This window comes from Zea mays, chromosome 7 (genome assembly GCF_902167145.1).
Source record: "Zea mays cultivar B73 chromosome 7, Zm-B73-REFERENCE-NAM-5.0, whole genome shotgun sequence".
In the NCBI taxonomy this organism is placed as follows: Eukaryota; Viridiplantae; Streptophyta; class Magnoliopsida; order Poales; family Poaceae; genus Zea; species Zea mays.
The window spans coordinates 40,516,666-40,527,588 of NC_050102.1; positions in this window are offsets into that span (position 1 = coordinate 40,516,666).

Sequence of the window (10,923 nt, forward strand, 5' to 3'; positions counted from 1 at the left end):
TTGTTCAACCAGTTTGCTATTGTCTTTTGGTGCAAAATTTTGGTTGGGTTTGATCGCAACACTTGCATTCCAATCATACTCCTTGATTTGCATCAAATCTGAAATTTCTTTGCGCGTGTGTTTGATCTACTTCCATCACTCGAATCTTGTGGTCAGCACTAGGCAGGGAACTTCTAGTCGGATGGTTATTTAACTTAACAACAACTAGAATTTAGATTGTATCCCTTGTTTATTAATCCCCACCAAGCTCCACATATAAGCCATCGTAATCGGTACTCTGGTCTTGTATTCGCTTAACCGCCACTTTCTTGTTACCACCACACATTTTCTTGCAACCCGCAAGGAACTCATAAGAGCTTTGGTTGGTCAGAGTGGTGAGGTTGTGAGATTCTATATAGCTTCATATTCCACCTATATTTGTTGCCTTGTTGCCACTAACTTGGCAGGAAGATGGATCCCAACGTTGAGATTGAAGAATGTGTCACCCTGATACAATTCAATGAGCTCAAACAAAGCATAGAAGCCAAGCAAGATCTGTTGGCACAAGATCTTCAGATACTTATGGCTGAAATCAGAGGTCGTCGTCGACTCCTCGACGGTGTAAGAAACCATGATGAAGATGAGGAAGAAGATGAAGGAAATTATTCTAGAAGAGCAAGTGAACATGTGAGGAGAAATCAAGGTGCTGCACATGGTAGAGGAAGAGGCCGGAATCGAAGAAATAATGACAATGAAGAATCTGAATTTGGGGATGATGATCAGTCCCAACGTCGCTATCGTCGTCATCATAGAGGTGTCAACCAAGAAGAGAGATTTGGGAAACTTAAGTTTACCATGCCAAAATTTGATGGTAGATCTAATCCTGAAGATTATTTCACATGGGAATTGAAGGTGGAGAAAATCTTCCACCTACATAATTATTCAGAGGAGAAGAAACTTGCAATGGCATCTCTTGAGTTTGAAGGATATGCTCTGATTTGGTGGGAGCAACTTCTTCGTGATCGTGAAGAAGATGGAGAGGACCCTATTATTACTTGGCAAGAGATGAAGCGAGAAATGAGAATTCGTTTTGTGCCGAAGCATTATCGGCGTGATCTTTTTGATAAATTGCAGAATTTGAGGCAAGGAAGTTTCTCTGTTGAGGAGTATTATAAGGAGATGGAGAAGGCCATGATTAGAGCCAATGTGTATGAAGACGAAGAGCAAACCATTGCACGTTTCATGGCTGGGTTACACCGCAACATTCAGCGTATTGTTGAGTTTCAGCCGTACCAAAGTCTTATTGATTTGGTACATCAAGCCACCAAAGCTGAACGCCAGCTGCAACAAGATGCTAAGAGCAGCAAGCCCTTGTCATATGGTGCACGAACCATGACTGGAGGAAGCAAATCGATCTCAAGGTTTACTGTTGCATCCTCAGCGACAAAAGGTTCAACTGGCGGCTTGCGATCCAATATTCAAGGCAATTCTAGTGGAAATAACGGTGCTGCTCCAAACACGAGTTATAAACCAGCAGCATCCAATTCAACATCAGTGGGTTCAACAGCCAAGAGTAGTGGTATTCAGTGCTTCAAGTGTGGAGGTCGTGGTCATGTCATAAAGGAGTGTCCAAATAATCGTGTGATCCTTGTGACTGATGATGGAGAATATACATCAGCTAGTGAAGAGGAAGCTGAAGCAGGAAATGAAGATGACATTGATAAATCTGAAGAACATACGGGATGTGAATTTGAGCATGGTACTACTCTTATGGTTACACAAATCTTGAGTGTTCAAATGAAAGAAGCTGAAATTGGACAACGACATAATCTTTTTCAAACGCGAGCAAAAGTGCAAGACAAAGAAGTAAAGGTGATCATTGATGGAGGGAGATATCATAATCTTGCAAGTCGTGAGATGGTTGAAAAGCTTGGTTTGAAGTTGCAGCGACACCCTCATCCATATCATGTCCAATGGTTGAATGAATCGGGAGATATCAAGATTGGTTATAAGGTGAAAGTTTCGTTCAAGATTGGAGAGTATGTTGACACAGTGGAGTGCGATGTTGCACCCATGTTTGTGTGTCACATGCTGCTAGGAAGACCTTGGCAATATGACCGATATTCTCAGCATTGTGGAAGAACAAATCAATACACGCTAGATCTGAAAGGTAGAAAGTTTGTACTCAAGCCTATGACCCCTCAACAAATCATGGCTGAACATTTACAAAAGAAAACTGAAATTAGTGTAGCAAGTAGAGGAGGAGAAGAGCAAAAGAAATTGAGTGCCATCCACAATTCGGTGAGCGAGTGCTACAAGCCAAATTCAAAAGATAAAAGAAAGGAAGAGGGAGAACATCTAGTTATGCTAGCCACAAAATCTGAGCTGAGAGAAGTGAGGAACAACCCATATCAAGTACTCTTTGTACTTGTGAACAAAGATGTTTTGATTTCTCCTAACGACATAACATCTCTCCCTAGTGTTGTGGTTGATCTTTTGCAGGACTTTGAAGACGTGTTTCCACAAGAAATACCGGCTGGACTACCTCCAATTCGAGGGATTGAGCATCAAATCGATCTTATTCCAGGGGCTGCACTTCCTAACCGTCCAACATATCGAACCAATCCTGAAGAAACTAAGGAAATACAAAGGCAAGTACAAGAACTTCTTGATAAAGGTTTTGTTCATGAAAGCTTAAGCCCTTGTGCTGTTCCAGTGATTTTAGTACCTAAGAAAGATGGAACTTGGAGGATGTGTGTTGATTGTAGAGCTATAAATAATATTACCGTTCGCTATCGCCATCCTATTCCACGGCTAGATGATATGCTTGATGAATTAAGTGGTTCCACAATTTTTACTAAAATTGATTTGAGAAGTGGATACCATCAAATAAGAATGAAAACTGGAGATGAATGGAAGACTGCATTTAAAACAAAATTTGGGTTGTATGAATGGTTAGTGATGCCCTTTGGGTTAACTAATGCTCCTAGTACCTTTATGAGATTAATGAACCATGTTTTAAGAACTTTCATTGGAAAATTTGTTGTTGTCTACTTCGACGATATTCTAATTTACAGCAAGTCTTTTGATGAACATGTGAAACACATTCGACAAGTTTTAGATGAGCTAAGAAAGGAGAAATTATTTGCTAATCTTGAGAAGTGCAATTTTTGCACAGACCATGTTGTGTTTCTTGGCTTTGTTGTTTCAGCAAAAGGAATAGAGGTGGATGAATCCAAAGTGAAAGCCATCAAGGAATGGTCAGCTCCAACGAATGTAAGTCAAGTAAGAAGTTTTCATGGTCTTGCTAGGTTTTATAGAAGATTTGTGCGAAATTTCAGTACTATCGCTTCTCCTTTAAATGAATTGACAAAGAAAGGTGTTGAATTTAAATGGGGAAACTCACAAGAAGATGCTTTTCAAAGATTGAAGAAACGTTTGACTAAAGCACCTGTACTTATTCTTCCTGATTTCACTAAAACTTTTGAAGTAGAATGTGATGCTAGTGGGATTGGGATAGGAGGAGTTTTAATGCAACAAGGAAAACCTATAGCATATTTTAGTGAAAAATTGGGAGGTGCTCAATTAAATTATTCTGTGTATGACAAAGAATTGTATGCTTTGGTCCGAGCGCTTGAAACATGGCAGCACTACTTATGGCCAAAAGAGTTTGTTATTCATTCCGATCATGAAGCTTTGAAGTATTTGAAAGGGCAAGCCAAACTGAACCGTCGCCATGCCAAATGGGTTGAGTTTATCGAAACATTTCCATACATTGTGAAATATAAGAAAGGTAAGGACAATGTGGTCGATGATGCCTTATCTCGAAGGAATGTGTTGTTGAATCAACTAGAGGTAAAAGTTTTGGGTCTTGAAAATTTGAACGAAATGTATAATGATGATCCTGAATTTTCAGAACCATACATTCATTGTAAAGATGGAAAAGGTTGGGAAAAATATCATATACATGATGGATTTTTGTTTAGAGCTAACAAACTTTATGTACCAAATTCTTCGGTTAGATTGCTTTTATTGCAGGAGCCACGAGGGAATGGTCCATTTCGTGTTCTTGCCAAGATCAATGATAATGCATACAAGATAGATCTTCCACCGAGCTATGGCGTGAGCAACACGTTCAATGTTGCTGACCTCTTACCATATACAAGTGAAGACACTTCAGAGTCGAGGACGACTCCTTTTCAAGGGGAGGAGGATGATATGACCATGCCATTAAGCAACATGTTACAACCCCCAAGTCATACTACATCAACTCAAGTACAACCAACATCATCACCAACCCAAGTCTTTGATGGACCAATTACACGTAGCCGAGCTAAGAAGCTACAACAAGAGGTGCACGCGCTACTTTATTAATTTCAATTAAACACTAATGAGAACTTTATGCTACCTAAGTCGTGTATGTTGATATTACTTAGGTTCACCAAAGAGGAAGGACAAAACGTATCAAGGACGAGTCAACAAGAAGAGCTATGTCCGAGTGAGTCCAGCGCAACAGAACCGTCTAGAAGAAACAGTCATATCTTTTGATTCCCAAAAGATATGAAGGCCCATAAGTACTTTTTGGAAAGCTCTTGAAGTCTAGTTTCCAATGCTTCTAAAGCCGACTTAATCAAATCTACCAGAAAGGCAGCCAACCTACTTTAGTGCTGACTGGTCAGAAGATCAAAGTCTACTTTATGACCAAGTTTTCGTATTAAACTGCATCATTCTACGAAGTTTCATTAATCATGCTATATATGGTGAGAAAGCTTATCAAGTTAGCTTTCCAATGCAACCAGTCCCACATCATTTGAATATTCCTAGAAGAAGTTATTGTCAAAATACTGAAGGTTGCGTAGAAGTCAAACAGCCACACGGAAATCAGCTCTGCAGATCTCCCGGAGAGGCTCCTTCACATTAGCTCGTGAAAATACTTTTGTTTTGTGTTTATACCTCACTAAGGCTGGTTGTTACTAGTATAAATACCCCCCTATGTCTATGATGTAAGGCAGCTTATGATAATCTAAAACAGAACCCTTTTGTTCAGCTGTGTGCTAACAAATATTGAGAGTGATCTCTACCCCTTTGCTCTTGTGAATTCCTTCGCGGGATTGCAGAAGCGGCGGCTTCATCCGCTCCCAATTGGTGCTCCTACTCCCTTCGAGGTCTCCTCGATTGATTGTAGGCTGTGTTGGTTGGTTCTTTGAGAGTGTGGTTGGGCGAATCCTCGATTCAGGCTGCCGGTTAAAGACGGTGGTTGCTTCGAGTTTTATTTGTCAGGTTGCACTAGTTATCGCTGCTTGCAGCAAGTTATCTTGGCTTCTTCGAAGCTAGTTATCCGAAGATTGATCCTACTTCGTGAAGATCGGGCATCGTGACGCATCAGACCCTCTAACACTCCCTTAAATGCTACTGAATCATCACTTCTTCTAAAGACAGTAACACCTATATCCGTAAAAAGACAATTGTAACCCATTTTGCATAATTGAGAAACTGAAAGCAAGTTATAATCTAAAGAGTTTACAAGAAAAACATTGGAAATAGAATGGTCAGGTGATATAGCAATTTTACCAAGTCCTTTGACCAAACCTTGATTTCCATCCCCAAATGTGATAGCTCTTTGGGGATCATGGTTTTTCTCATAGGAGGAGTACATCCTTTTCTCCCCAGTCATGTGGTTTGTGCACCCGCTATCAATTATCCAACTTGAGCCCCCAGATGCATAAACCTACAAAACAAATTTAGGCCTTGTTCTTAGGTACCCAAACGGTCTTGGGTCCTTTGACATTAGAAACAAGCACCTTGGGTACCCAAACACAAGTCTTTGACCCCTTGTGTTTGCCCCCAACATATTTGGCAACTATTTTGCCTGATTTGTTAGTTAAAACATATGATGCATCAAAAGTCTTAAATGAAATGTTATGTTCATTTGATGCAATAGGAGATTTCTTTTTAGGCAATTTAACATGGGTTGATTGCCTAGAGCTAGATGCCTCACTCTTATACATAAAAGCATGATGAGAGCCAGAGTGAGACTTACTAGAGTGAATTCTCCTAATTTTGTGCTCGGGATAACCGGCAGGATATACAATGTAACCCTCGTTATCCTGAGCCATGGGAGCTTTGCCCTTAACAAAGTTGGACAATTTATTAAGGGCACTAAGCTTGACATTGTCTCCCTGTTGGAAGCCAATGACATCCTTAATGCCAGGGCGTCTCCCACTATAAAGCATGCTTCTAGCAAATTTAAATTTTTCATTTTCTAAGTCATGCTCATTAATCTTAGCACTAAGTTGAGCTATGTGATCATTTTGTTGTTTAATTAAAGCTAGGTGATCATGAATAGCATCAACATTAATATCTCTACATCTAGTGCAAATGGTAACATGCTCAATGGTAGATGTAGAGGGTTTGCAAACATTTAGTTCATCAATCTTAGCATGTAAACTAGCATTCTCATTCTTAAGATTGAAAATAACATCATTGCAAACATTTAAATCTTTAGCCTTAGCAAATAATTTTTCATTCTCAATTTTAAGGCTAGAGAGAGATGCATTCAATTTGTCAATCTTAGTAATCAAACTATCATTATCATTTCTAAGACTAACAATTGAATCATCACAAATATCTAACTTCTCAACCTTAGCAATTAATTTTACATTTTCATTTCTAAGGTTTGAGATAACATTATGGCAAGTGCTTATCTCACTAGTCAATTTTGCACACTTTTCTACTTCCTGAGCATAAGCATTTTTAACCTTAACATGCTTCTTATTTATGGCTATCCAAGAGTTCATCCTTCTCATGAATAGCTCCTATTAATTCATTTATTTTTTCCTTTTGTTGCATGTTTAGGTTGGCAAAAAGGGCAAGCAAATTGTCTTCATCATCACTAGAGTTTTCCTCATCACTAGATGTTGCATATTTAGTGGAGGCTCTAGATTTTACCTTCTTTTTGTCGTCCCTTGCCATGAGGCACTTGTGGCCGACGTTGGGGAAAAGGAGACCCTTGTTGACGGCGATGTTGGCGGCGTCCTCGTCGGAGGAGGAGTCGGTGGAGCTCTCATCGGAGTCACATTCCCGACAAACATGGGCATCGACGCCCTTCTTCTTGTAATACTTCTTCTTCTCCTTCCTTCTTCCCTTCTTGTCGTCGCCCCTGTCACTATCACTTGATAATGGACATTTAGCAATTAAATGACCGGGCTTACCACACTTGTAGAAAACTTTCTTGGAGCGAGGCTTGTAGTCCTTCCCCCTCCTTTGCTTGAGGATTTGGCGAAAGCTTTTGATGATTAAAGTCATCTCCTCATTATCGAGCTTGGAGGCGTCGATGGGTTGCACCTCGGGTGTGGAGGTGGCGCCTCGCTCGATAATTTGTTTGGAGCCTTTGATCATTAACTCAAAGCTCACAAACTTCCCTATCACTTCCTCGGGAGACATTAGTTTATATCTAGGATCACCACGAATTAATTGAACTTGAGTAGGATTAAGAAATACATGTGATCTTAGAATAACCTTGACCATTTCATGGTCATCCCATTTGGTGCTCCCAAGGTTGCGCACTTGGTTCACCAAGGTCTTGAGCTGGTTGTACATAGCTTGTGGCTCCTCTCCTTGGTTGAGCATAAATCGACCGAGCTCCCCCTCGGTCGTTTCACGCTTGGTGATCTTGGTCACCTCATCTCCTTCGTGCGCAGTCTTGAGCACGTCCCAAATCTCTTTAGTACTTTTCAACCCTTGCACCTTATTATACTCCTCTCGACTTAGAGAGGTGAGGAGTATAGTAGTGGCTTGAGAGTTGAAGTGCCGGATTTGGGCAACCTCGTCTGAATCATAGCCCTCATCCCCCACGGATTGTTCCTGCGCTCCAAACTCAACAATGTCCCAAATGCTAGCGTGGAGTGAGGTTAGATGGTGCCTCATTTTATCACTCCACATACAATAATCTTCACCGTCAAAAACTGGTGGTTTGCTTAGTGGGACGAAAAGTAAAGGAGTGTATTTGGAAATGCGAGGATAGCATGAGGGGATCTTACTAAACTTCTTGCGCTCATGGCGCTTAGAAGTGACGAACGGCGCATCGGAGCCGGAGGTGGATGGCGATGAAGAATCGGTCTCGTAGTAGACCACTTTCTTCATTTTCTTCTTCTTGTCGCCACTCCGGTGCGACTTGACGCGGGGAGGTGATTCCTCCCTCTTCTTGTTGCCAGACTCCCCCGATGGAGCCTTCTCGTGGCTTGTGGCGAGCTTCTCGCCGGTCACCATCTCCTTCTTGGCGTGAGCTCCTGACATAACTTTGAGCGGTTAAGCTCTAATGAAGCACCGGCTCTGATACCAATTGAAAGTCGCCTAGAGGGGGGTGAATAGGCAAATTTGAAATTTATAAAGTTTAAGCACAACTACAAGCCGGGGTTAGCGTTAGAAATATAATCGAGTCCGAAAGAGAGGGCGAAAACAAATCACAAGCGAATAAGGCGAATGACACGATGATTTGTTTTACCAAGGTTCGGTTCTTGCAAACCTACTCCCCGTTGAGGTGGTCACAAAGATCGGGTCTCTTTCAACCCTTTCCCTCTCTCAAACGGTCACTTAGACCGAGTGAGCTTCTCTTCTCAATCAATTGGGACACTTAGTCCCCACAAGGACCACCACACAATTGGTGTCTCTTGCTTTGATTACAAAGAATTTGGGAACAAGAATAGAGGAAGAAGAAAAGCGATCCAAGCGCAAGAGCTCAAAAGAACACGACAAAACTCTCTCTTCTAGTCACTATTGCTTTGAGTGGAATTGGGACTTGGAAAGATTTTGATTCACTCTAATTGTGTCTTGTATTGAATGTACTAGCTCTTGTATTGAATGTGTTGGCTGAAAACTTGGATGCCTTGAAGTGTTGGTGGTTGGGGGTATTTATAGCCCCAACCACCAAAGTGGCCGTTGGGGAAGGCTGCTGTCGAAGGGCGCACCGGACAGTCCGGAGCGCCACCGGACACTGTTCGGTGCGCCAACCACGTCACCCAACCGTTAGGGTTCGACCGTTGGAGCTCTGACATGTGGGGCCACCGTACAGTCATTGTTCACTGTCCGGTGCGCCTTCTGGCGCCTGCTCTGACTCTGCGCGCGCAGTCGCGCACTGTTCACTGTTGCTTTTGCAGACGACCGTTGACGCAGTTAGCCGTTGCTTCGCTGGCACACCGGACAGTCCGGTGAATTATAGCGGAGTGTCTTCCCAAATTCCTGAAGGTGGCAAGTTTGGAGTTGATCTCCCAGGTGCACCAATCACTGTCTGGTGGCACACCGGACAGTCCGGTGCGCCAGACCAGGGCTGCCTTCGGTTGTCTTTTGCTGTTTTTATTTGAACCCTTTCTTGGACTTTTTATTGGTTTGTGTTGAACCTTTGGCACCTGTAGAACTTATAATCTAGAGCAAACTAGTTAGTCCAATTATTTGTGTTGGGCAATTCAACCACCAAAATTATATAGGAAAAGGTTTGACCCTATTTCCCTTTCAATGTGTACTAATGTTTCGTTCCATTCTCGTAGGATCATGAGATGTGCTTTTTTCGGTGGATCGATAGTCCTGATAATTTTGACCCTTGGTATCTCCTTTTCGATAATTGGTTGGGAGGGAGGAATACACGAGAGCGTTTTAAGCGATGGGTGCCTCCTCCGCCAAACTCACCACCAATGACGGGGGACGAGAAGAACCTAGCCACAGATGAACAATTGGAGTCTCCACCGCGGTGCGATTGCGGAGATCGTGTTGTGATATGTCCAGAGACCGCGCCGTAGTTCCTGTGTCACAATAGTAGTTATGTAAGTGCACAACATATGTTCACAGTTTTGTTACTTTTGCCACAAATTTACTAATGTGTCCTCCTGCGGCTATACTGTGGACGTAGGTGTATTTTCATAGAGTGGTTGTATGGGACTAGGTCCCATTGGCCTGAGCTAGAAGCAAAGTAGAATAAAAAGAATGAGTGGGCAAAAGAGTGCAAGTCTGATCCTATACTCTACAAATGTGGTGTTGAAGCTAAGTATGGACTAGTTCCTTTGGAGCTTGGTGTAGGGTATTTTGTGGACATATGGTAGAAACAAAGAGGTTGGTATTTGTTTTGATGGCATGAGATGTAATGTTGCATTCGTTCTTACTTATAGTTTGTTTTATGTAGGAGACCAGGAAATGCACTTGGGAGATATTCTTTGGTAAAGACGAAGTGGTGCATACGATAAGGTCGAAGATAATCATGGGTGAGAAGATGCGGTGTGGATCTTAGCTTGTCGATTCCTACATTAAATATCGCAGACATGAGATGTGTAGGTATGCCGAATCATAGCTTTGTGACAGCCTGAAGCATGTAGAGCGGAGGAGAAGGAAGACAACTAATGAGAAGATGGCACATGAGGCAAGGGAAATGGTGGTGGCTAGAGTCGAGAAACAGATGTCAGGGAATCTTGTTGGTCGTCTGAGTGCAAATGAGGGAGAAAATTTGTGTTGTTTTCGCTCCACATTGTGTGTTGTTGTTGCTAACTTACTTGTCTTAATTTATTTCGAGAGATTGGTTGCACCAGAAACTATATCGCAGATGAGGCTCGTGCAAGATACGTTGAGGAAAAATGTAGAGGGTGGAGCTGATGGGGGAGTAGTGAAAGGGAAATAGGCTTACACCTTTTCCTAAATTGGTTTTGGTGGTTGAATTGCCCAACACAAATAATTGGACTAACTAGTTTGCTCTAGATTATGAGTTCTACAGGTGCCAAAGGTTCACAACAAACCAATAAAAAGACCGAGAAAGGATTCAAATATAGAGAGCTAAAGTCAGCCGAAGTGTACCCTGGTCTGGCGCACCGGACTGTCCGGTGTGCCACCGGACAGTGTCCGGTGCCAGGGACTCCAACTCCGAACTGCTCACCTTCGGGAATTCTGGAGGCTGCTCCGCTATAA